Below are 25982 nucleotides of genomic sequence, written 5' to 3'. Positions count from 1 at the left end.
TCAAATTTTAGATAAACTACAAGATGCCTCAAGATGCATGCTTATTTTTCACACTAGATTTCAATAATGTTTTTCTTTTTTTTTCATTTTTTAAGTTAATGTTAAAGAGGAAAGAAGAAAATATACCTCGTGTACGGCACACTCGGGGCACTCTCAGCTTAGGAAACTTCCATTTGGATTATCAGATTCAGTTGCAGTCTTTCTGTGTTTTACAAACACTCTTTTTTTTAGGCATGCATGAGGAAACATAATATTTATTTTCATGAATAATGTTATAAGACCAACAAAGAGAGATGCTGAGTCACACCAGTAACTTGGTTTAGTGTTAAAAACTACAGCGAAATGTGGCTTTGAAATTAATTTTGCAAAATGCTAGTCCTTAATGAGAACTGTTCAGTTCCTTAAGTTTGTTATAGTGTGTGGGCAAATCCAACCTTTGTCTGAAAAGGCAATAGCAGTTCAGAACTTTCCAGAACTGAAATCTATTGCAGCAATACAAAGTTTCCTAGGTCTAACAGTATTTGCTCTGCAACTGTCAAACTTCTGAGCAATTTACAGACTAATAATTGAGAATGTACTTTGAAGAAGAGCAGATGCCAACATTTATGATGCTCAAATATATTCTTTTGTTGGATAAAGTTTTAAAAATCTGCAACCCAAAATGTGAAATTAAACTACCGTACACACAGATGCAAGTAAAGAAGGTTTTGGTGCCATGTTATTACAAAAATATCCACATGACAAAGAGTTACATCCAGTCATATATAAGAGTATGAAAAACAACCTCTCAAAAGGAAAAATACAGTAGCTATAATAATACCTCACAATTAGGGTTGAGATAGCTTTAAGGAAAGCACATGGAAGGTGGACTTCCACATTTTGTCTTTTGTTGTTTTCATGAACTACACTTTATTGCTTGACAACAATATTATAATTACAATTTTAAAAAACCTTGTTGAAAGAATCACAATGTCCATAGTCTTAAAAATAACTTGAACTGGCTCAATTCATTAAAAACTAATTTTAGAAATTTATGCCATTAAGAGCACGGCTTGAAACCTGGAGTATACAGTTCCCTAAAACAACAAAGAAGTCACACCAACTAGCCTTGGCTGCAAGCTGATTCACAAAAAAAAATTATCAGCAAAATGAATAACAAAGACAGCCACTAAAATTGCTAACCATATCCAAGCTAGGGTAATGTGTTACACAAGTGTATAGCATCCATCCAAAGTACAGAAAGGATAACAAGTCATGCCAGTGATTGTGGCTGTTGGAAAGACCTTAGCAATGTAAAAGACTTAATAAAAATCTGTATGCAATAAAAAACGCAATCCCCCAAAACACAGACAAAATTGGGTCCAATATTCAGGAACACATATTTTCAATAAATTGCCAGCAACAATTACAAACTTGATTTCAGGTAAAGCATGCTTTAAACAGAGTCTGAAAGACTTTTTGATAGGCAACTCCTTCTACTCAGTAGATTAATACACTAGATTCTTGCTAATCTGCCCATTCCTGGCATGTATGGGTGCCGGATTAGCAGAAGTGCCAGATTATTGAGTGTCTGAAATTTACTTTATTCATTTATTTTGGTTTTTATTTACTTTGAAAACATAGGGGATATAGTGTACTGTACTGTACTTTATTAAACCAAAGGACATAATTTTAAAACATAGAGGATATACTTTGTTAAATCAAAAATAAATTAATTTTCAAAGAAAACCTTGTCCTTGATTGTATACTGTACATAATTATACAGTCGTATCATTCACTGTGAAACATGTCCCCACTTTTAACTGTCACAATGATGATACGCGATGGTGGCATGCTTTATCATGCAACCGCTTTACAAGCATTACATTGGTACTGCATGTATCTGATTACTGCATAATGCAATACTCTAGGAAGACCTCAGCAAATTCAGTGCCAGCAGCATGAGAAATCTTCATGCTCTCCCCTCCTGTGTCCTCTTCTTCATCACTTTCATCATTACTTTCTTGCACACTTTTGATTATTTCTTCATCTGTTAAAGTTCGGTCCGTATCACATTTAGCCATGTAGCAACATCTTCATCACCAATTTCTCCTCCTCCTGGAAGGTTGTGGAATACATCAGTGTACAAAGTAATTGATAATACCAAATTGACTCGCTCATTGTTGTCACTCACTACTGGATCCAACTTGGCATCAATGGATGACCATTATTTTCTCCAGTTCTTCATTATGGTAGTGCTCTCCACTTTATCCCATGCTTCAGCTGCTTGGAAAACAACATCACATATGTTAATTGCTTTCCATGCCTTCAGCGTAGTCTCGATAGAGTTGTTTGCACTTTTGTTCAGCAATGAGACGAGAAGTGAATGTCGATAATGGTATTTAATTGATTCCAAAATTCCCTGGTCCATGGGCTGAATTAGGGCTGTCACGTTCGGTGGGAGAAAGAGTGCTTGTATACCATCGGACTTTAGAGAAACATCTGGAGGTTGAGTGGGAGCATTGTCAGTTAGAAGGATAGCTTCCAGTGGAAGCTTTTTCTTATTTAGCTCTTTTCTCACTGTTGGTACAAAGGTTTTGTGCAACCAGGAAGAGAATATTTGTCTGTCCATCCACGCTTTCTTCTGAGCACAATACTGCACTGGTAGAGCATTTATGTTAGTGTATTGAAAACAATGTGGATGTTGGGATTTTCCAGTCTCCATAAGCAGTAGTTTATGACTCCTATTTGCAGTACAACACGCCATTAATGTTGCACGATGTTTCTGTCACTTGTAACCATGAGCTTCCTTCTTGTTCTTGGCAGCTAATGTTTTTGAAGGAAGCATCTTGTAGAAGAGTCCTGTTTCATTGGCATTATACAAGGCATCAGCAGTTAAATCTTCTTCCTGTATCATCTTTAATATCTTGCTTACAATCACATCAGCATCCTTATCGTTAGCTGAGTGACTTCCCCAGTGACTGTCAGCTGCCGAATGCCATGTCATTTCTTCCTGTTTGATAGCCAACCTTCCCTCACTGCAAACAAGTTACTACCACCAAATTGTTTGTTAAATTCAGCTGCTTTTTCCTTTATAATCAGGCCACTGAATGGAATTCCTTTCCTGCATTGTTGTATGAACCATCTGTAAACAGCTACATCCAGTTCTTCATTCTCATTCTTTCGCATAGCCTTCCATTTTTCCAACTCACTATCCATTTGTCTTGAGTACTGTCAAATAACATCTTCTTTCTGTTTGATCTCATAAATAGTTGCTCATCCAGCAAAAGTTGCTCAGCATCAATGGCTTTCTGCAAAGAACCTTGATTTAACTTGTCTAAAATTTCAAGTTTCTGCTTGAGGTCTGGTCTAATGTGGTTCCTTTTAGAAGACATGTTTCCAAACTATAAAGAACACTACAATTTCAAATACAGTATATAAAGCATTGTTTAACTAAGCATTGTATAAGCTAAGCATTGTTTAACTAAGCATTGCTTAACTAAGCATTGTTCAACTAAGCATTGTTGTACACTATACTTCATTGTGCATGTTTTTGGATGTGCACTGAATTACTGAGAGTCCGGACTACTGAGGGCCAGATTAGCAAGAGTCTAGTGTATCTTAACAGAAAATGTTAAGCCATCTCAAGGAAAAATGTCTGTTAGATTTCAGTTTTGACAGCACTTGGTCACAACAGTCAAGATAAGGTTGTTTTTGTATGATAAATTTATTAGCAGTACATAACAATGTTTCATTCTGACAGCGTGGGAGAGTAGTATGTATTATATTCAAATGTTTTATGTTTTTATGTTATACTTTCTGAAATGTTCCACACCCATGAGAATCACCTCATTTTTTGGGTCTATCGAACAAAAACTGACTCTAATCTGATCTAATCTAATCTAAACTGGGAAGTCACATAATTTACATGTGACACTCAACTGGTACACATCAACAAAACATTGATAATGACACTTAAATAATACACAGTTGCCCAAAACAAGATAAGTTGGGAGGACATGTGATTTAAATGTGACTTCCAACTGGTACACACCAACAGAGACGTTGACAATGAGTGTTAATAAAAAAATGCAGTTGCCCAAAATACAAGATAATCTGGGAGGAGATGCAATTTAAGTGTGACTTCCAACTTGTACACACCAGTAGAAACGTTGACAATGACCTTTAATGAATATACTAATAGACAAAATTCAAGGCAAGCTGAGGATTATGGTAGGCAGCTATCGTAGTCAACAAGGAACAAGCAGGTAAGTTTCACAATGAGTGGAGTTAACTAATGACTGTGGATCAAGGAAAGGCTCAACAGTTTATACTGATAAGTAAAAAGCCTTAAACTTAAGATGCTTGGCATTAGTAATAAGGGTGCAATGTTTAAACGAGTGGTTAAAGAGCACATATAGTGAGAAGGAGTTTTGATCTTGCAAAATATGCTTTAAACCTCATAAGTTTATTAAATTCACCAAATAGGGCAGTCTTCTGGTTCTTCATTAACTGCTGACACTCCACATTGGCACGCATCAAACAGTCAACTTAACTTGAGCCACCAGGATTGGCTGGTTGAGGCACCAGATTGTCATCCAACCAAGACACTGTGCGATGATGCAAGTGCTGCTGTGACAGAAAGCTAACACATCTCTGCTCTGGGCCCAGGGAACTGCCATAACTACCCTGCCAACACACTCCAGAAGGGAACAGTAAAATGCGCAAATAAGGCTAGACAAGAATGCCTACGATGTAGAAAATCACAGCTAATTGTACAAACAACTACTCGTACAAGTTATAATCTTAACACTCCTTAAAATTACTTGTAATTTAGAAGCAGAACTATCAGCCCCTGCTGATGCAGTGACTTAAGCATACTCGTCTACGAAGGGTGTTTTGCCTCCAACACAGATTATGTTACAGATTTAACCATCTATTGAATTTATAACAGGGAATACTAGTACACTTGCATGGAATATAGCCTGGAACACAAACTGTGAATAGTTACATTGACCAATGGTCATATTCACAACCACTCATAGACTTGTCAAAAAAATGCGCCCACATAACACAGACACGGCATTGTAATATCAGGTACCTAACAGTAAGAAAACAACACTTAACTCCACTCAGGAGTGAAGGAGCCATGACTTACAGGATTCCGACTGATGTGTTGTTGGCTGCAATCCATGCTGTCAGTTATCAAGGTGCTATAAAATTAAAGTTTGCAAAGTAGGCCAGGAATTTGCCAACCAGGCTGCACATGACATACGCTGCTCTTCCCCCAACTTGGTACGGTCAATCCTTAAGAGAGTCGGCAAGGCTTGAATGAAATGCTCGAACAACGTGACAAGGCGGTTACAGCATATTTGTCACATGAAATGGATGTAGTAAAACAGAAAGTGACTGAGTTGGTAGACCAGAACAAAGACATTCCCTGACTGACTTTACCAGTCCCTGCCAGACCAACAGCCACACCCCAACCAGAGGCCAAGCTCACAACTTACAATATTGCCAATGCAAACAGGTAATGGCACATGCGAGTGCTATGCCACCAAGATTAAAGTTGCTACTGTTCAATCTCCCTCCCCTTAAACCATTCATCCCCCCTCCACACTCCACCCACCCTAAGAAGGGTGAAAGGCCAACTAACTGGCTAACTATGGTGGATCTGAGGGTGTTGCCCATGGCTAAATCCTTGACCAGCAAATTAACTGGCCCCAGAACCTTAACGACAGAACACAGACCGATAAAGTGTGATGTGAATTTGCCAAATCCAATGCCATGGCGAACGTGCCCAATGCAGTTTATTACAAAGATCTTATCCCCTACCTTGCCCTGAAAGGGACATCTACTCTGGTTCTAGTGCTGTGCCTGTTGACAATGGCCAATTCTATATTGTGCCTGGTCCATTGTCAATTTTTCTTAAAGATATCAGTAGTGATAGATGCACGTGGGCAGATCATCTTGAATATTCAACAAGTAAGATAGTGGAGAATTCAAGGAGATACATCATCAGGGCAGCAGGAGCAGCCTTTGATGCTTTGTGTTGAGTGGAATTAAACACAAGTTTCAGCCACTGGGGGGGGGGGGGGGGATATTCCATTTACTTGGGGACTTATTATGATATATAATCAAAGCTGACTTAAGATTATGGTTCACTCTTTTGGCAAAGGACCCTGAGGATAATGTGGTGTGGTAATGATGTGCTGAATGGCACTGCAAAGTTGTTTAAATTGCTGAGAAACAAATGGAGTATTATCACTCGCCAGAGTCTTGAGAGGACCAAACCAGTAGATGATGTTGATCAGATGTCTGGCAGCAACAGTTTCAATAACTCCTTGGCCAGGAATGAGCCAAACAATTCACGAAAACATCTCAACGACCATGAGGATATGACAGTTTCCTTTCTTAGTACAGGGAAGGGGTCCCACAAAATCAATAAAGATTTTATCCATAGGGTACTGTTCACACTCGGATTTTAATAATGCACTCAGCAGGTTGTTATTGGATTTCCCCATTCTACGGGTCACACTGGCCAACCAAATGCCGAATATCTCTGTACAATGATGGCCTGGTAAGCTGAGCTCATATCTTTGCTAAGGTCTTGTACAGGCCTAAATGCCCACCCACCAAGGACCTGAGGAACTAATGAAAGATGGAGGGGACTAACTCAAGAGGCAAGCAAATTCTGAATTTCCCAGGTTTGCCCACTTGTTTACACAATATGTCATTCTTCAAAGAAAACCTCAGAATCTCCTTTCCAGACAACAATTTCCTCCTAATTGGTCCCCACAATGGGTCCTGGTCGTGCTTAATTTTAAGGACAGCAAATAATAGGGGCACTTTGTTCAGAACAGTACAAGCATAATCATTGAAGCCATGGGCTCAGTTCCCCTCACTGGTATCTTCCTGCTCAAACATGCGACTGAGTGCTTTGGCTGCCTGATTTTTGGAGCCATTGACATAGCACACCTTAAAATGAAATGCTGAAATCAAGACCACTCATGTCACAATTCTACAAGATTTCCTGGGCCTGGCCAGGTCCCAATTTAATAACTGATTATCAGTCTCTAAATCGAGCTCCCTATGTTCCTGATAAAACTGGAAGTTTTGTAGGGTGAACAAATGGCCAATGCCTCACACTTAGGCACAGAATAATTCATCTCAGGGTCCAGACACCCTTCTTGACTCAAATGCTAAAGGACATCTTTGCCCTGATCCTCCTGGAGGAGAACCACAGTAATCCCTTCACTGGATGTGTCGGTCTGTGCAACAAATCTTTTATCAAAGTCAGCCACAGCCAACTCCAGGGGGTTCGTGTGGTGGTCTTAATAGCTTCAAAGGGACACTCAAATGAACCACTGTAAAGGACTGTGGCATCCAGATACACAGAAGAACTTCAAATCCCCCAAGATATGATCCAACAAATGAGATAGAACAGCGGCTCTGGTGACCAGCCCAGATGGCACCCTGTTGAGGTCATAGAGATTCCAGTCAGGTCAAACATGCATTACATTCTTAGATTTTTCAGTGAGAGGGATTTGATAATATGCCCAATTCAAGTCAAGCACAGTGAACCACTTAGCCCCAGATAACCATTGGTCAACACATCCTGCAACATATTAGACAACTTATACCTCAAGATTTTCATTTTAGGGTGCAGAAGTCAATGAGGAGACTGCCGATCAGGATCATCATCACTCGGACATACGTCATACTGGATCACACTAGTCACTCCTAGTTTATGGGACAGAAGATCAGGAAACTCCCTCAACAGACGCAACAAATGTGTGGCATGCTCCTACATCATGAGCTACATCAAATTACCCATTCTCACAACTTATAGAATTACTCACGCTCAGACAGTGACAAGGTCTATCTTCTCCTGTGGCGAGAATTTAAAGAAGGCATGACTAGCAAAATCAAGGGCCAGACAGGTTTCTGAATAAAATCGCAGCCAAGCAACAAATTAACTTCTAAGTACTTTACAATCAGGAGCATAATTGGCCAGAAAAAACTGCAAATGGACAAACTACAATGCACCTACCCAACCGGAGCCAATTCTTGCACATTGGCCACACGACATCTTAGAGGGCAGGGGTAGACAGAAGATAATTTACACAAATGACCAAACTCAAGTAAGGATACAGAACTACAGAGTCCAGTAATGTGCATAGAGATTCCTGTCTGACACAGGCACAAACATAAGGGAGGGAAGAGCTTCTCGCAACATGAATACATGCACAACAGGGGGTTGACTTCCTTTGACACTTACAAACCCTCAATGTCCCACGGCACCATCTGTTAGGGCTCAGCACTCTCACAACCATACACTTGCGTATGAGATGGTTATGCACACGACAACGATAAAAACGTCTGTGCATGTGTGAATCAAATTTGAGAAAGGATTTGTCATCCCTGGAAGCTGAAAGCATCAGTGCCAAACTCACACCTACCCCATGCCGCTTGTCAGCAAAAGTGAGGGCCTCAATATAATCTACCAGTTCTTGCAATTGATCAAAGTTAATACAGAGTGTCCAGAAAAGGACTCCCTGATTTCAAAATTAAATATCTCAAAAACAAAGATCGATAGAGGAATGCAGTAAACGGTATGTTTATTGTGAAAGCTGTAAGAAGTTTATACAGCAGTTTGAAATAATAGTTACAAAAGCTGCTAACAGATGGCACTGTAATCGCCATACATAATGCCTAGTATAAATAGTGATCCGAAGCCCAGAGCGATCAGTTCCACTATTGAATCATGAAAGGAGGTTAGCGTACCGAAGGAAGAGATTAAAACCATGTACTCCATTGAACAATGCGTTTTTCTGGTGCTAAAGTACCACAGGTTAGAAGAGAGTCCTATGGCAACAAGGCAAAGTTTTCAAGCACAATTTAATGTTCCAAAAGGACCCGGTGCGATAACCATTCGTACGCTCTTCACAAAATTTCAACAAACAGGCAGCGTTACTGATGATCTAGTGGGGCATGTTGGCCGCAAGCAAACCGAAGTTATGCCTGAAAATATCACCACAGTTTCTGGAATTATTCAGTGAAATCCAATGTCATCCATCCATAGAATTGCATCTGAGACTGGTTTGAAGCGTTCCAGCATGCAGAAAATACTGAGAAAGAGCCTACACATGTTTCCATTCAAAATTCAAACGCACCAGGCCATACCCGTACGAGCTGTGCAACAAAGCATTGCCTTTGCTAATCAGATGCTCACAATGATTGATAGTCAAGAATTTGATGTTGGCTGCATCTGGTTTACAGATGAAGCACACTTCCAACTGAATGGATATGTGAATAAGCAGAACTGGCGATTTTGGGGTTCCGAAAAGCCATATTGGTGTGAAGCGAAACCCCTGTATTCTCCTAAAGTTACTGTGGGGCTGCAGTATGCAGCAGATGCATTATTGGCCCTTTTTTCATTCGAGAAACGGTCACTGGTGCATGTTACATTGCAATTTTGGAACAATTTGTCGCCACACAGCAAGCGTTAGAAGATCGACCACGTACTGAATTGTTTATGCAATATGGAGCCTGACCACATCGGACCGAACAAGTGTTTCGCTTTCTTGAGGAATGCTTCGGGAATCGAGTCATTGCTTTGGAATATTCCAAATTTACTGGTGCAGGCATGGATTGGCCTCCATATTCGCCGGATTTGACTCCCTGTGACTTTTTTTTGTGAGGCACAGTGAAAGACATGGTCTACCCGAAGCATCCCGTCATGCTGGACGAGCTTGAATCAGCGATCTCTGTGGCATGTGAATCCATTTCGGTTGAGACACTACAAAATGTGATGGCAAATTTCATTCTTTGTTTACTCCACCTCTGTAGTACCAATAGTGAACATTTTGAAAACATTGTGATGTGATTGTTTGCAAAGATTGTTTTCATACGATTATTTCACTTATGTATGCTGATATGAGCTGTACAGCATACAGCGCCACCTGTTAGCAGCTTTTGTAACTATTATTTCAAACTGCTGTATAAACTTCTTACAGCTTTCACAATAAACATACCGTTTACTGCATTCCTCTATCGATCTTTGTTTTGAAGATATTTAATTTTGAAATCAGGGAGCCCTTTTCTGGACACCCTGTAGGATGGCAAGCAAACACCATATGGGATTGAACCTTGGGGCACATGCCCTCTTAAGATGTTAGAAATGCTATCGGATTCGGTAATGGATGTACAAAGAGCTTGCATGGTCTTGTGCATTCCTCCACATATTTGTCCAACATCTCTGAGGATGCCTGTACCTGCCAATAACACTTCCACTTGAGCTCATTGCACACACATGCCAACAACTTTCTGCATATTAATAAGAACCCTGACTGCCCTATAGAGTCCTGACATCCTCCAAATACCCAATGTCCCTTTAGCTAAAGGAAAAGCAAGGATAGAATCATGTGGCATCGTATGCATAAGTCATCAACATGAAACCCAAGCCACACAAGCAACCACTATCAACAGACAATTCTGAAATACCTGTCACAAGGCACATGACTGGACTGGATAACAGGACGGATCAAAGGGTGGTGGTGGGGGGGAGGGAGGCGGGTGCGAACTGGGATATCTGCCCTGGCTGGCAATTTCACAGGGTACGAAATTTATATTCTTGAAGAAAAAACCCTTGTGTAGGAAAGCATCTAGCATACTTTGGTTTACTGATTGTTCATATGATTTTGAAATGCATCATCACTGTTTTTTGAACATTTTTAACACAGTCTAAGTTGATTTCTGAACGAATCATAAGTTGATTTTTGAAAGCATGTATTGTGTACGTGATGTGTCTGCCAGGGGAATCACCGTCACATCTAGAAATAAAAAAAACTTTTGTGTGGACAAAAGTGGACAGGGCTACATGAACTAAGCCAAATAAACCCAAATCGGTAAATGCCAATCACTGTTTGTTTATGTGGTTGACTGGGTGTGCAAATAATCAACAGATTCAGACTACCAGAGTGGAAATAAATGACTAACAGGAATAACAGATAAGAAAGATTACATATTATCTCCTCGGTGTACCCAAGAAAATGAAATTTTGACAGGAATTTTTTGCCAGATTGCTATACTACTAAGGGCCAGTTGTACAGCCCCAGTTAGCAGCCACTTAATTCTATTCTCGAATTGCATGGAAAATGCATTGTATGAACACGTAAAAATACCTAACCAGAGATAAATGCAGGATAACTAAACCAATTAGAATGGGGAAGGAGGAGAAACAGGGCATCAGAAATTATATGGAAAAATATGACAAACAAATTTATGTACATACTACTATTACTTTTTGATCTCAAGCTTGCGAAACTGGAGCATATGAATGAAATATGAAACAACAGGGTGTTTCGAAACAAATAATCCAATTTGGTATGTCTATATTTCTGAAACTAATAAACATATACAATGAATTTTGTTTTTTGATGAATGGGAAACTCAAAAAGATTTTTTTTTCATACCATTTCATATGTGTCCAATAAGCCCCCCTTGAGATGTACTGCATGTCAATGCAGTATTCAAGTTGTTCCCACACTGCAGCAAGTATGTATTAAGTCACAGCTTCCACAGCTGCTGTTATATGATATTTCAGTTCATTCATTGTTGTTGGTGACAGAGGCACATAGACAGAGTCTTTTATAAACCCCCCACAAGAAATAATCACATACAGTCATGTCCAGTATCCTTGGAGGCCAATAATGTAAGGGCGAATCATTTTATCCAGTGGAACCAATCAATCTCTCAGTAATTCTTTGATTTAAAAATTCCTGCTCTTCCACATGCCAGTGTGACTGTGCCCCATCCTGTTGCTAAATTCAGTTGTCTGAATCAGTCTCCAACTGTGGGAAAGAAAAGTTCTCAAGCATATCGAGATATGTGCTTCCTGTAACAGTGTTCTTGGCAAACTGAAACAGACCATAGACCTTTTCCCACTAAACTGCACACAACACATTAAATTTTGGAGAGTCCCTCTCATGTTGTACATCTTCATGTGGCTGATTCGTACCCCATAATCTCACATTATGATGGATCACCTTTCAGTTTTAATGGAATGTCGCCTTATCACTAAACACTAAGTGTGGAAGAAAACTGTCATCCTCCATCTTCCCAAGGATGAAATTACAGAACTCCTCACGTTTTTGTTTGTTACCTTCACAAAGAGCTTGCAGTAGCCGAATTTTGTACGGTTTCATGAGTAAATGTTGACGCAACACACTCCAGACGGACATCGGGGGCATGTTGAGCTGTACAGCAAATGGATGTCTGCGGGTTCCTTGCAAAACTGTGTGCAGACGCTTTCGATGTCTATGTCAGACACATGGGACCTTGACCCAAACAACCTGTTTCTTGGAATTGTTCATGCCATCATCTAATGCTATGCACTGCAGGAGGTTCCACATCATACTTAGTATGAAAGTCATGCTAAACAGTTATTACTGACCTGCACTGCACAAAATGTCCGCCCTGGTAGCTGAGTGGTCAGCGTGACAGACTGTCAATCCTAAGGACCCGGGTTCGATTCCCGGCTGGGTCGGAAATTTTCTCCGCTCAGGGACTGGGTGTTGTGTTGTCCTAATCATCATCATTTCATCCCCATCGACTCGCAGGTCGCTGAAGTGGTGTCAAATCGAAAGACCTGCACCAGGCGAACGGTCTACCCGACGGGAGGCCCTAGCCACAAGACATTTCCATACTGCACAAAATGTAGAACACAAAATGCCTTCTGTTGACCACACACCATTCTTACTAGAACTGAAGTGTGCACACACTGCTGCTATCTAGAGGAACCATGTAAAATTCGAGAGTTTGCTCTTTCCAACAGTACGTTGTTCAAGCTGTATCTCAAATAACATCAGTTATGATTTTTTAAAAAATTAGATGGTTCTTTTTGATACACCCTGTGTTTCCTAACATAAAACTTATTGCTTGTTTTACCTAATAGGCATTTTATTTGGTGCTTCATGAGTTATATTCTGTTGTGTTATTTATGTAAGTGAGGTAGATAAAAATAACCATTTGTCCGAAACAGTCTCGCTAATTTTGCACACATTTCAATTACTGCAGTATTAGAAAGGTCTGTTTCATTTTATCTATCAGATAGTGACAAAATAGATGTAATAAAATCGAGAAACCACCGAGGCTTGCGTACTATTTGTAACAACGGCTTTTTTAATATTAGAAGGTGACATTTCGATTTTTCATACAGCAAAACGTTTGATGAACTTTGATGAGTCAATAGATTCTTTCCCAGAAAGAAAAGTACGCCTTGTAAAGCTGTAGTCAGCCTACTTGTTAGAGAGAAAAAATGCTGGGACCTGCGGACTGAATAAATCTGTACTGTGTTGCTGCTAATTTTCTGAAGAGTCCTTATTCTTCCTGGCAGAAATAATCCCACCCAGTATTAACTGTGAGTTTTTTTTATAATGAGGATAGGATGACAAAACAGATGACTGGAAGTGGGAGAGACATGACAGGACATTTTTATTTCCACTGCTCTGAATATAGGTTTGATGGCTTCCATTATAAAATATACACGATTGAATTCCACATAGCGAAAAACAGTGATGTGCGATAGAAGAATGCTGTGGGAAGAGGCGTTGCACTGTACTTTGGCACTCTTAAGACCAAATAACATGTCTTACATTTCCTTGAACAAATATGTTTTATATATCAAACTCTTCAGAAAGATGTGTGCTATAAAATGAACATATTTCTGAAAAATCTGTTTTTTGAAATTTTTTATGTACTATCTCAAGCACTTGAGGGGTTTGGGAAAAGGGGGGGGGGGAGGGAGGTGCCCACATAAATTTTTTGCTCTGGTTCACAAATATCATAGAGCTGTGGCTGTTGGGTAACTTAGCAAAGTGATTGGATGACAAACTACCTAAACGTCAAGCCTTGGAGCGTTTATTTTTAGTGAGTTGATTATGCTGTAAAATTTCCTGCCCCAAGCCTACATGCTGACTTTCTCAACTCAGGGATCCTGCTCTAACCTGAAAGTCCTTTGGCCGATCACTCAACTGCTGATCTAACATGGATAAACTTAGGACTTTCAGTTTCTTGTGATCATTAAGCACAACATGACACAAATCCTATAAGTGATTCCCTAAGTGCACCAGAAGCACTTGAATCCTACCGACCTCCCTTGTTGTGGGTTGGCTATCCTCCAGAAAGAAGAGATTTGGCTGTACATCATATAACACAGCTTATGTTATGAAGAGGTGCACCTACCTCCCAATGATATCCGCCAAAAGACTAAGCATCCTGTTGTCCAATGTCACATGGAACCTGGCTTCCAATTCTGGAATTCTACCTTGTATTGGAAGTGGACATATTTGTAGGTCATACTGCAAAAACTATTTTTCTATATATGAAATTCTGGGACACCCTATGGAATCCATGATAAGTAACAGCCTCCTGAAAACAGGCAGAATGTATGAGCACAAAACCTTGAAAATGATAAATATACTACCACAATAATCACAAGAAAAAACAAATGACATCAAGGGATATACAACTCTAATCCCCCTCTCCCCTCCAAACAGAATGTAACCATGCCCTGCTACCAATACATCCCATTTAGTGTTGGTGAGCTTTAGGGAAAATAAATGGAAGGTGGACCCACATATTTCATCATTTGCTGTTTCATGGAATACACTTTATTGCTTAACAACAATATTATAATCACAATTTAAAAAACCTTGTCAAAAAAATCACAACACTCACAATATTTTTAAAAAATGTAAACATGCTCAATTCATTAAAAACTAATTTTAGAGGTTGATACCTTTAAGAGAAGGGCTTCAACCGTGAGGTATACAGTTCCCAAAAGCCAGAAAGAAGTCAAAACAGCAAGGTGTGACTACAAGCAGGTTCAAAAATTTTATCAGTAAATGAATAACAATGACAGCCACTAACAAAAAGTACTAATAGTTTCCAAGCTTGGGTAATGTGCTATGCAAGTGAACAACGCCCATCCAAAGTACAGGCAGGATAAACAAGTCACATCTCTGATTGTGGCTGTTGGGAAGCCCTGAAAAATGTATAAGCCTTAATAAAAATCCCTTAAGGAATAACATACACTACCTCACAAAACAGAGACAAAACAGAAACTATGATTTAATTGTGGCTCACAACTGGTACACATCAGCAGAAAAGTTGACAATGACCATTAATAAAATAATACAACTGCCCAAAATACAAAATGAGTTAGGCGGACATGCAATTTAAATGTGACTCCCAACTGGTACACACCAGCAAAAACCTTTAATAAATATACCATTGTCCAAAATTAAAGGTAAGCTGAGGATTATGGCAGGCTGCTATCATAGCCAACAAGGAACAAGCAGGCAAGTTTCACAATGAGTGGAGTTAGCTAATGACTGTAGATCAAGGAAAGGCTAAACAGCTTATATTGAGAAGTAAAAGGCCGTAAACTTAATATGCTCAGAAATAGTAAAAAGGGTGCAAGGTTTAATTGAGTAGTTAAAGTGCATATATGGTGAGGAGGAGCTTTGATCTTGCAAAATATTCTGTAAACCTCATGAGTTTATTAAATTCACCAAATAGGTCAGACTACTACTAGAATGTGTTTTAAAACTGTAACGGACTTTGCTGCATTCCAAAAGACTTGAGAAGAAGGACTTGTCACCAAGAATAGTAAGCTGGGCTTTAGTGCCAGAAGAGTATTCCTACACCATTGAACACCGATCTGCAGTGCTGATAACCCAGTGTTGAGCACCTGTAAGCTCTTTCCTTCCAACCTATCTGGTTCTAGGATAAAACAAGTAGATGCCTTAAGTCCTTGTGTAGATGTACTGTCTGGTTTTGCAGGCGGTTTTATAGTCAGAATCAGGGAAGCTCAAGAGAAGGACAATGGTTTAGCTGCAATCAAGAAAATTCTCAAGTGACAGCGTAATGAAAGCTTTTTAATGAGAGATTGGATTCTTTTCAGCTTCTGTGACAGAAGCGAGTCTTAATGGTTCCACACACTATGTAATGTGAAATAATCTAGCTTGTGTGTGAGAAAGGTCATTATCCAGTTAAGTGAACTAAAGAGGAAGTAAAACAAGATAATTATATACCAGATTTGACTGACAAGTGAAAAGAGTGATCTTCAATGGTGTAAAATGTTTAATTGTGAATAAGAAATCAGGAAAGAAGGAAGGTTTACTTCATTCCTTATTCAAACAAAGTGTGCCATTATATACTTATCAAATGGGTCACTTCAATCAATGCGCAAAGGATACAACCACATTCTATGTGGTATTTATCAAGTTTACCTGGCTACATCCTGTAAAGACTACAAAATCAACAGAAGCAGTTGGTAAAATGGAATTATGGAATACTAATTTTGGGAATCCCGACCAAGTAATTACTGATAGAAGAACTTGCTTTACTTCTCAAGAATTCAAGGAGTACTACACCATAGAAGAAATTGAACACATTTTAAGAATGACATGACTACCTACAGCCAATGGACAGGGTGAGAGGATCAGTTCTATGTACTTTGGTTAAAATCATTTCTAAGCTAAATATTGATAGCCCTAATGAATTGTGCAAGGTGGTAGCATCATTTCAATGTGCCATGATTCAGTATATAACAGAAGTATTGGGAAGGCACCAATTGAACTTTGGATAGATGCACACAAAGACTGATTTTCATATTACAAACTTATTAGAAGAAGAAATTATTAATTCATTTGAAGAGAGATGCAATAAACTGAAAAAAGCTGCTAAGCTACACATCAGCAAGGTGCAAGAAGAATGTTGCACTAGCTTCAATTGACACCTTAAAAGGTTCCAAGTACAAAGTTGATGACTTGATGGCAATAAGATAAACACAAACTAGACAAACATCAAAACTGAATGCCAAGAATTTAGGTTCCTCTTGAGCTACAAAAGTTGAAACTAATGATACCTATGATGTATGCTGAGAAGATGATAACCATGAGGGTCCCAGGACGACAACAACAACATGTGCTGATGCTGAGAAGGTGATAACCATGAGGGTCCCAGGACGACAACAACAACAAGTTCTGAATTTATACAACCCTTACTAAGTGACAATTCATCATCCAAATTGGACTGTTGTCAGGATGACTGAATGTGGGATCTGGATAGATGAGTTTAAGGGTTTCCCTGCTGACAAGACAGGTGACCTGCCAGAGAAGCTGGATATTACACAGTAGTTTTGTGTGTTTGTGGAGAAACAATATTCATGGAAAAACAAGAGTTTACTAATTAAGTTCTTTTGTTTCTTTTGACTGTTCAGTACTAAATTTTGTAAACAGGAAATTAATAAATAGTTCTTCATGAACGTTTGAACTGTTTTTCCTGTGACTGTGTATGTTTAGGTGCTACTTGTACCAAAGTTAGCTTTTCTGGTGTTGAGGACTACTTCCAACTTGCTGGACATTCGATGTTGCCAAGTGACAAAGATATCGCCATTGTGGGGAGGTATCATTACTCCCGGGGACAGTATCACAGGTGGGCACTAAGTTCTATCTCAGCAGCTCCCAGAAGTTGAAAGGCCTGTGGCAATGCCAGCTAGGGAGATGCACTGAGCGAGTTGTAGGAAACACAGAAGCTATCGCAGCTGAGGTCTGCAAACAAAGTGTAATGACGTTGTGAAAGCTGTGGGATACCATTGTACTAGTGGCAAAGCAGAGTTTGGTAAGGAAGGATAAGTACAATGCAATGATCAGTATCCAGGTTCTGAACCAGCAGAAAAGAGCCTTCTAAAGGTGAAGTTGGCAGAAGTCTGAAATCACTAGGAGAAATGACAGTAAGGGAAAATGAGGACACATGATGTCACAGCCACTCGTGCCACCACAGAGCACATGGGAAGCACTAACATAAATACCTCATTCTTGTTAACAAACGTCTGATTGCCGAGTGCCACATGCTGAGTGTCAAATGCCGACTGCCCAGTCTGTACTCTTGGCCCTTGTGTCAGTTGCAGCTGTGCGGTGAGAGTGGAGGCTCAACCACCAAATTGCCCAGCCGTCTCTGATCATCTGGGTACCGCAAGTCTGGCTGGAAGGACACTGTGGGCTGCTGCCAGCTGCACTGCCACCTTCCAACATGAGACTGACAGGGCGTGGCAGCCATCACCATCCCGCAAGCCTGCCGGAGGCTCGACCTGCGGGACCTGGACACTGTCCATCATCTGCCCTTATGAGGGGAGTAGGCAGAGAGGGGGGGGGGGGGGGAGGGAGGGGGGCTGCTGCTGTTGATCTAATTCCTGTGGAGACACTGATGCTGCCAGCCCCCGTCTCCTAAATGGGGGCTGAGAGCTGACCCCTGTGTGCCAGCGAGTACTTCAGGTGGATCTGGGGGTGTGACTCCCGAGTGAAAATCTTCTTCATTGATGAGAATGCTTTGGAGATTGATATGTAGAGCTGGAGGTCACTGGAGTCCACAGGTCTGTGGCTGCCCCATGATGTAATGGTCACCCACCTGATGCTTTACTGGGCTTACAGTACTGCGAGGTGGGTGCAGGATGGCCTGCTGCCAGTGACAAGGCACCACTCTGCTGGCTTGGTTGTAGTACAGTGCTTCAGAAGGCAACCCTGTATTAATGCATAATAAATGTGTTATTTTCAACTATGTTTTCTTGGTTCTCTTGAACAAAACTAGGACCTTTCCATCGCATCCCGCTTAGCTCTCTGCCAACAACTACAGGCATCTGAGCAGACCCTACAGTATATTTTCTGACAAATGCAGTTTATATGTGCCCCTAAAGACTGGGTGGCATCTTGAAGTGTGGCCAAAAGTGGCCATTTTGTGTCTGTGTTATGTCATCAAAAGATTTTCTATAGACCAGTGACATGAGATCTATGTTTAGTCAGAATAATATTTCAGAATAAGGGCACTGTGGATTACTGTGAGCTGCCATATGGCTCGTACTCACTACAGATGAGCTGGGGATACTGTTAGCACCAAATACATCTCGTGGGGAAGATTGGCAGAAAGTAAAGTGAAACAAATGAGTTTGGCCTCCAGCATTACAAGATACCAGTCTTTGAATGAAGTATTCTGTGTCACTTCCAGCTCACCAATGGAAGAAACACAATCTCATATCTGCACTGACTTAGTTACCACTTATTCATGAAAACTTGTACAGAGCCATAAATACTAAGCAGACATTTACAACTGTGAAATTACAATAAATCCAGACCTTTAGCTACTTACAGGCGTTGATAAATATCAACAGGGCCAGTTGAAAATGTGTGCCCGGACCAGGACTCAAACCTAAGGTCTCCTGCTCACAAGGCAGATGCTCTATCCATCTGAGCTATTGAGGACACAGATGATAGTGTGACTGCAGGGACTTACCTCTGGCACATTCCCCATGAGACCCAAATTCCAAACTACTGTCCACACACTACATTTGTAGTGTCCCTGCCCACTATACTCATTTCTCGCAGCAGTCAATCTACCGATTTCCGTAAGAGTTTGCACTGAAGAAGATCATTGGCCAGTAAGCCTTGTCTATACGAAGATGGTATCTTGGACATGTCCTAAAGAACAGATAACATCTTCATATATTCATATATTCATATTTTCAACTGTGGATGTGTATGTACATAGATCTGCAGGTGAGATGTGATGACTTTCAGCAGTGCTGTGATAATTGCAGGAAAACAATGGTTTGCCATAAAATATGGTCACAACTGCTAAGAAAATATAAAGATATGTATATTATTAATTCAAAGTTTGTATTTTTTCAGTTTATTTCTATGCTTAAGTGTTTGAACAGTAAATACCAGTTGCATCAATAATAAAATGTCAGTACTTTTGAAACCGAGTATCTGCATTCAGATCTAATGTGGATTAGCATTATATTTCACCATATCCTTCATTCTAGCCTATTTGCATCCATATAGCATTATTCATGGTCTCAGCATTCCGCCTCGACAACATAGTGTTTACTTTGGAAACAGGCCTTTATCCCACAATTGACATCCAAAATATTACGGTGTCACCATGACTAGATCACTGAGATTCAAGAATCATCTGTCAAACACAGCTAGCCAACTTAAAAATGCCAACACCATCTTGCAGAAACTTGCCAACACTTCAGGGGGACCTTCAGGCACCACACTACTGACTTCAGTTTTAGGTCTAGTCTATCAGGTAGCAGAATGCTGTGCACCAGTCTGACTCAACAATACTCACACTGGTCTCATCAGTGTCTAACTGAATCAAACTGTGCTCCGTATAACAGGCTAAATAAAGGCGACTCCCCTGCAGATTCGTGGGTTAAAATAGGCCCAAGTTATTCCTGCCTGTTGTAAGAGGTGACTAAAAGGGGTCTCACATGTTTCAGTCTATATGTGATGGTCCCCTGTAGGGTTTGACTTTCATTGTACCAAATGTTCCTGAAGAGCGAGCCAATTGGGGAAGGGCACCTTACATGGTGCATCGTGTCCATCTTGCACTGAGACCTTCAGCATTCTTTATCATTGTGGCTTTGCAGTTCTACTCATTTTCCATCTCTTGGATGAGGACACCTTCCTAGGTGCGTTTTCCTTCATCCACAATGCAGTGTCATTTTCTGCGCTGATGCTGACCATGGACTTCTTTGTACCTCATTTCCAGCACAGTAGCCAGTCTGTTGTGGTGGGGCCATCATGTACACTGCTGGTTGTAGCCCCCAACTACACAGAGATCACTCTGCTGATGCCTGCACCGTTAACTCCCCATGTATGCCAATGAGTAGATGCCTGTCACCCTGGGTCATCAGGACTCCCGGCAATTGCCATCCTGCCTGGTGACCTTTGCTGTGGCCAGGTGGCACCTGTGGGTAAGGCCCCTGGTTGGAGTGGGAGGCATCAGGGTGGATGACATGCCATGAAGCATACCATGTCATCACTTGCTGGTGGTCAAAACCAGCAGTCTCTAAGTTCTCCAGTTCTTAGTTTAATGTAGGGAAGTATGACCCCAAACTGTTCCCCACCCTGGCCACACCATGGGAGGAACGCCAGGCTAAGGATGGCAGCAAACCTTATTCACCCTGGTACCTTGTGTGTATGAGAGCTGATGGGGAATCCTTCAATGTGATGAAGCCTCAGTTTTTTGTAGAGTATTTAGAGGACAAGTTTGGGGAGGTGGAGGAATTGTCCAAAATGCAATCTGGGTCGGTCTTGATAAAAACAGCATCCTCCGCCCAGTCACAGGCATTACTTGCTTGTGACAAGCTGGGGTATGTTTCCATTACCATCATGCCCCATAAGAGCTTAAATATGGTCCAGGGTATTATATTGTACAGGGACCTTCTTTTGCAGTTTGATGATGAGCTGCATGCCAGTTTAGAGTGGTGAGGTGTCCATTTTATCTGGTGCGTCCATCGGGGTCTGAAGGATAATCAGGTGTCCACTGGTGCCTTTATCTTGGCCTTCGAGGGTGACACACTACCCAAGAAGGTCAAGGTGAAGGTCTATTGCTGTGATGTCAAGCCATATATCCCTCCCCCAATGTGGTGCTTTAAGTGCTGAAAGTTCGGGCATATGTCTTCCTGCTGACTTCCAGCATCACCTGTTGAGATTATGGACGTTCTTCACATCACAATACCCCATGTGCCCTGCCTCCCATCTGTCTCAACTACAGAGAGCACCATTCCCCTTGCTCACCAGACTGCAGGATTTTACAGAAATGAAAATCATGGAATACAAGACCCTGGACTGACTGACTTACATTGAGGCTAAGAGGAAATTTGAATGCCTACATCTTGTGTGTATGGCATCCTCTTATGCCACCATGATCACAAAAGTTCTAGTCCCGTCAGTTCCGCCAATTCCAGTCAGTTATCTGAGCTGTAAGACTACACCTGCCCCTTGCTGGTGGGGGTCACTTCCCTACCTGTTGCTCACACATCACCTACCTCGGGAGCACTGCCCCCCATATATAGCTCGAGCCTCTGTGTCAGAGAATTACCCCCTCAGCCTTCCACACTCTTAAACAGCAGATGGAAGGGACAGTACTCTCATTCATTGAATGTCACAGTGAACCCTATAATGATCCATTTACAGAGTGGGAGCTCCTCGGTGCCCTTGCGCATTGCCCTGACACAGCTCCTGGGCCAGATCAGATCCACAATCTCTCAGAGACTGCAAGTGACATCTCCTCATCATCTTCAAGCAGATCTGGTGCGATGGCATCTTTCCATCGCAGTAGCAGGAGAACACCATTATTCCAGTGCTCAAAGCCAGTAAAAACCCGCTTGATGTGGATAGCTATTGGCCCATCTGTCTCACCAATGTTCTTTTTAAGCTGTTTGAATGTATGGTAAGTCAGCACTTGCGTTGGCTCCTAGATTCACAGGGCCTAATGGCTCCATACCAGTGCGGTTTCCACCATGGCTGCTCTGCCACTGATAATCTAGTGCCCCTCGAGTCTGCCATCCAAACAGCCTTTTCCAGACACCAGCACCTGGTTGCCATCTTTTTTGATTTATGGAAAATGTATGACATAACCTGGTGACATCATATCCTTGCCATTTTATATGAGTAGGATCTCTGGGGCCCACTCCCGATTTTTATCCAAAACTTCCTGTTGCTCCATACTTTCCATGTCCAATCTGGTGCCTCCCATAGTTCCCCCATATCCAGGAGAATGGAGTCCTGCAGTGCTCTGTATTGAGTGTCTCTCTATTTTTAGTGACCATTAACAGTGTAGCAGCAGCTATAGGGCCATTGGTCTCACCTTCTCTGTATGCAGACAACTTCTGCGTTTCATACTGCTCCTTCAGTACTGGCATTGCTGAGTGGCGCCTACAGGGAGCCATCTGTAAGGTGTAGTCATGGGCTCTAGCCCACGGCTTCCAGTTTTCAGCCACGACGTCATATGTCATGCACCTCTGTCGTCATCGTACCATTCATCCAGAACCAGAACTTTACCTTATGACAACCCACTCACGGTAGTGGAGACATATTGATTCTTAGGAGCTGGCCAAAGTGGCCGTGCGGTTCGAGGTGCTACAGTCTGGAACCGAGTGACTGCTATGGTCGCAGGTTCAAATCCTGCCTCGGGCCTGGATGTGTGTGATGTCCTTAGGTTAGTTAGGTTTAATTAGTTCTAAGTTCTAGGCAACTGATGACCTCAGACGTTAAGTCGCATAGTGCTCAGAGCCATTTGATTCTTAGGACTGGTTTTCAATACTCGATTGACTTGGCTTCCTCATCTTCATCAGCTTAAGCAGCAGTGCTGGCAGCACCTCAATGCCCTCTGCTGCCTGAGCAACACCAACTGGGGTGCAGATCACTCTTTGCTGCTGCCGCTCTACAGAGCCCTTTTTCAGTTCTGCCTTGACTATGGGAATGTGGTTTATGGTTTGGCAGCGCCCTCAGCATTGCATTTACTTGACCCAGTGCACCACTGTGGAGCTCGACCAGTGACAGGAGCTTTTAGGATGAGTCCCGTGGTGGAGGCTGGAGTCCCTCCATTGCAGATCAGACATGCACAACCACTCGCCAGTTACATTGCACACATTCGTAGCTCTCCCAAGCATCTGAATTACTATCTCCTTTACCCAACATCAGCAGTTCATCTCCTGCATCAGCGGCCCAGGTCAGGGCTTACGATTGTGGTTGGCATCCGATCCATTCTGTCTGAACTGTAGTCCTTTCCTCTACCACCTCCACTCAGGATCCATCTGCATACACCTCCATGGTGTATACCTAGGCCGCAGCTTTGTCTGGACCTTTTGCATGGCCCTAAGGACTCCGTTAACCCCATTGCTCTCTACTTTCACTTCCTCTTGGTTCTTGATGTGTTCCAGGGTTCTGAAGTAGATTACACCAATGGCTCGATGGCTGATGGTCACATTGGCTTCGCCTATATTCACATTTACGTTGTCATTAATTTTAGCAGATAATACCTCATTGGCTGATTTAGTTTTACCTTTTATACGTTTTAGCGCCTGTACCTTGCCCGTTTGTTGTCCTTCTGTCATTCTTGTGGTTTTTGCTTTCTCCTGGTATTGTGCTGTACGTCTCCTTTGTTTTCTTCTTTCCCTTGTGGAATTGTTTTAACAAGAACAAGGGACTGATGACCAAGCAGTTTGGTCCCTTCCCACCCTCTTTTAAAGCAACCAACCAAATAAAGGCAACCCAACCTGTTGGCTACTCCCACTAAACAATATAGCTCCTCCCCATCTGCAACAAGAAAAATTACTCGTTACAGAACTCAAAAAGATGAAGAACAGCTCTCTTTTACAAATCCACCAAGATATGGATGAGACAGACACCCCCTGCCTTTCATAAAATGCCCTGCTTCACCACCACACCACACAGATATAATAAGTAAAGTAAAATCTGGTCTGCCGTAAACAAGAAAAGCAACACATTGGTTTCTGAAAATTGGTTGGTCTTATTCAGCATTCCAACACACCACATTGTTCCGCACTCTTTTGGCTATGAGACCCTATTTTTCAACATAATCTCCATTCAGAGTGATGGGCTTATGCCACTGCACTGGGAGGGCCTGTATGTCTGCACAGTACCGCTCTACTGGTAGACATCAGAGCCAATGTCTGGCTGCATCAATAATGCCTCCATCATCCATGTACTGCTTCCTGTAGAGTTCATATTTCATTGGACCAAACAGATGGAAGTAAGAAGGTGCAAGATCCGGGCCGTAAGTGTATGAAAAAGAATAGTCTACTGAAGTTTTGTGAGCTCCCCTCAGGTGCATAGACTTGTGTGAGGCCATGCATTGTCATGGAGAAGGAGAAGCACATTTGCATTTTTGTGGTGACAAATATGCTAGAGTTGTTTCTTCAATTTCCTGACTGTAGCAAAGTAAAACATAGAGTTGATCATTGCACCATGATGGGTGACATCAGACAGAATAAACACTTTGAGTGCCAGAAGACCATCACCATGACCTTACCAGCCAAGGGTACAGCTTTGAACATTTTCTTTGGAGGAGAAGTGGTGTCATCGTTGGTTCAAAGTGATGAAGTCACGTTTCATCATCTGTGATGATGTTTGAAAAAAAAAATTGTTGCCATCAGCCTTGTAACATGCAAGCTGTTGCACACAGGTGGTCCTTCGTTACTCTTTACGGTCTTCTGGTAGGTTGTGGGAAAGCCTGTGGGCACACGCCTTTGAGTGCCACAACTGGTGGATGAATGTGTCAGCACTACCAACAGACATCTCCAGCTATGCAGCGAGATGTTTGACTGATACAATGATCCCCTCAAATGAGAGGGTCCGCACATTCCAACATTGCAGGAGTCGTGGCTGTGTTTGGCTGGCCGGCATGCAGGGGTTTGGACAGGTACACGTGACCTAGTTGCGATGATGACAGATGCTTCATCCAACCTCTTGCCATGCTTTTTTTGAGTGCCAGGTCTCTGTAGACATTCTGCAGCACCTACGAATAACTGTGATGCTTTGGTTTTCTGTCAAAAGTAGCTCGATGACAGTTCTCGTCTTGGAACACACCTCCATTCCACGTGGCATTTTGAACACTACAGTTGCAGTGACACCTATTGGAACTTCATGAAACCATAGAGGCTGAAGCAGGAATATTCCATGATGTTCCACAACAAATTTCATGTTTTTGCAACAGAAATTGGCAGAGAAAAAAAAATATTTTGCATTACTTCTTCAATGTCCCTCATAGAATACCCAAAAATTGTAACAGGTGTAATTTTTGAGAATATTCTCATGAATAAACAGTGGTCCAGCTAAAAGTACTTTAAAAGTTGATTAAAAAGAGTCTCAACCACAATAAAATATTTATTTACAGTGGTTACCGGTTTCAGTTAGAATGGGACTGTCTTCAGACCACTTACACCACAATGGTAGATGGTGACAGTGAATGGAGCAGGTGTTATAGCTCCATGAATGTCAACTGAATGTCTGTATAGACCAGAGAAAGCAGCTTCTATGAAGTGCAAGAGTGGAGCTGCTAGGCAAACCGTAAAACGTTCAGCTGGAGATTGCAGTCACTTGTGACTGCTCCATATTTCGCAC

General features: G+C 41.6%; 1 protein-coding gene across 1 annotated transcript in view; it reads left to right on the top strand.

The window, feature by feature from the left end:
* LOC126412719 (aminopeptidase N-like) overlaps positions 1-25982 on the top strand; it is a 276843-nt gene that overhangs the window by 102027 nt on the left and 148834 nt on the right. The window lies entirely within an intron of this gene.

This window comes from Schistocerca serialis, chromosome 7 (genome assembly GCF_023864345.2).
Source record: "Schistocerca serialis cubense isolate TAMUIC-IGC-003099 chromosome 7, iqSchSeri2.2, whole genome shotgun sequence".
NCBI classification, from domain to species: domain Eukaryota; kingdom Metazoa; phylum Arthropoda; class Insecta; order Orthoptera; family Acrididae; genus Schistocerca; species Schistocerca serialis.
This window is presented reverse-complemented; position numbering and strand designations above follow the sequence as displayed.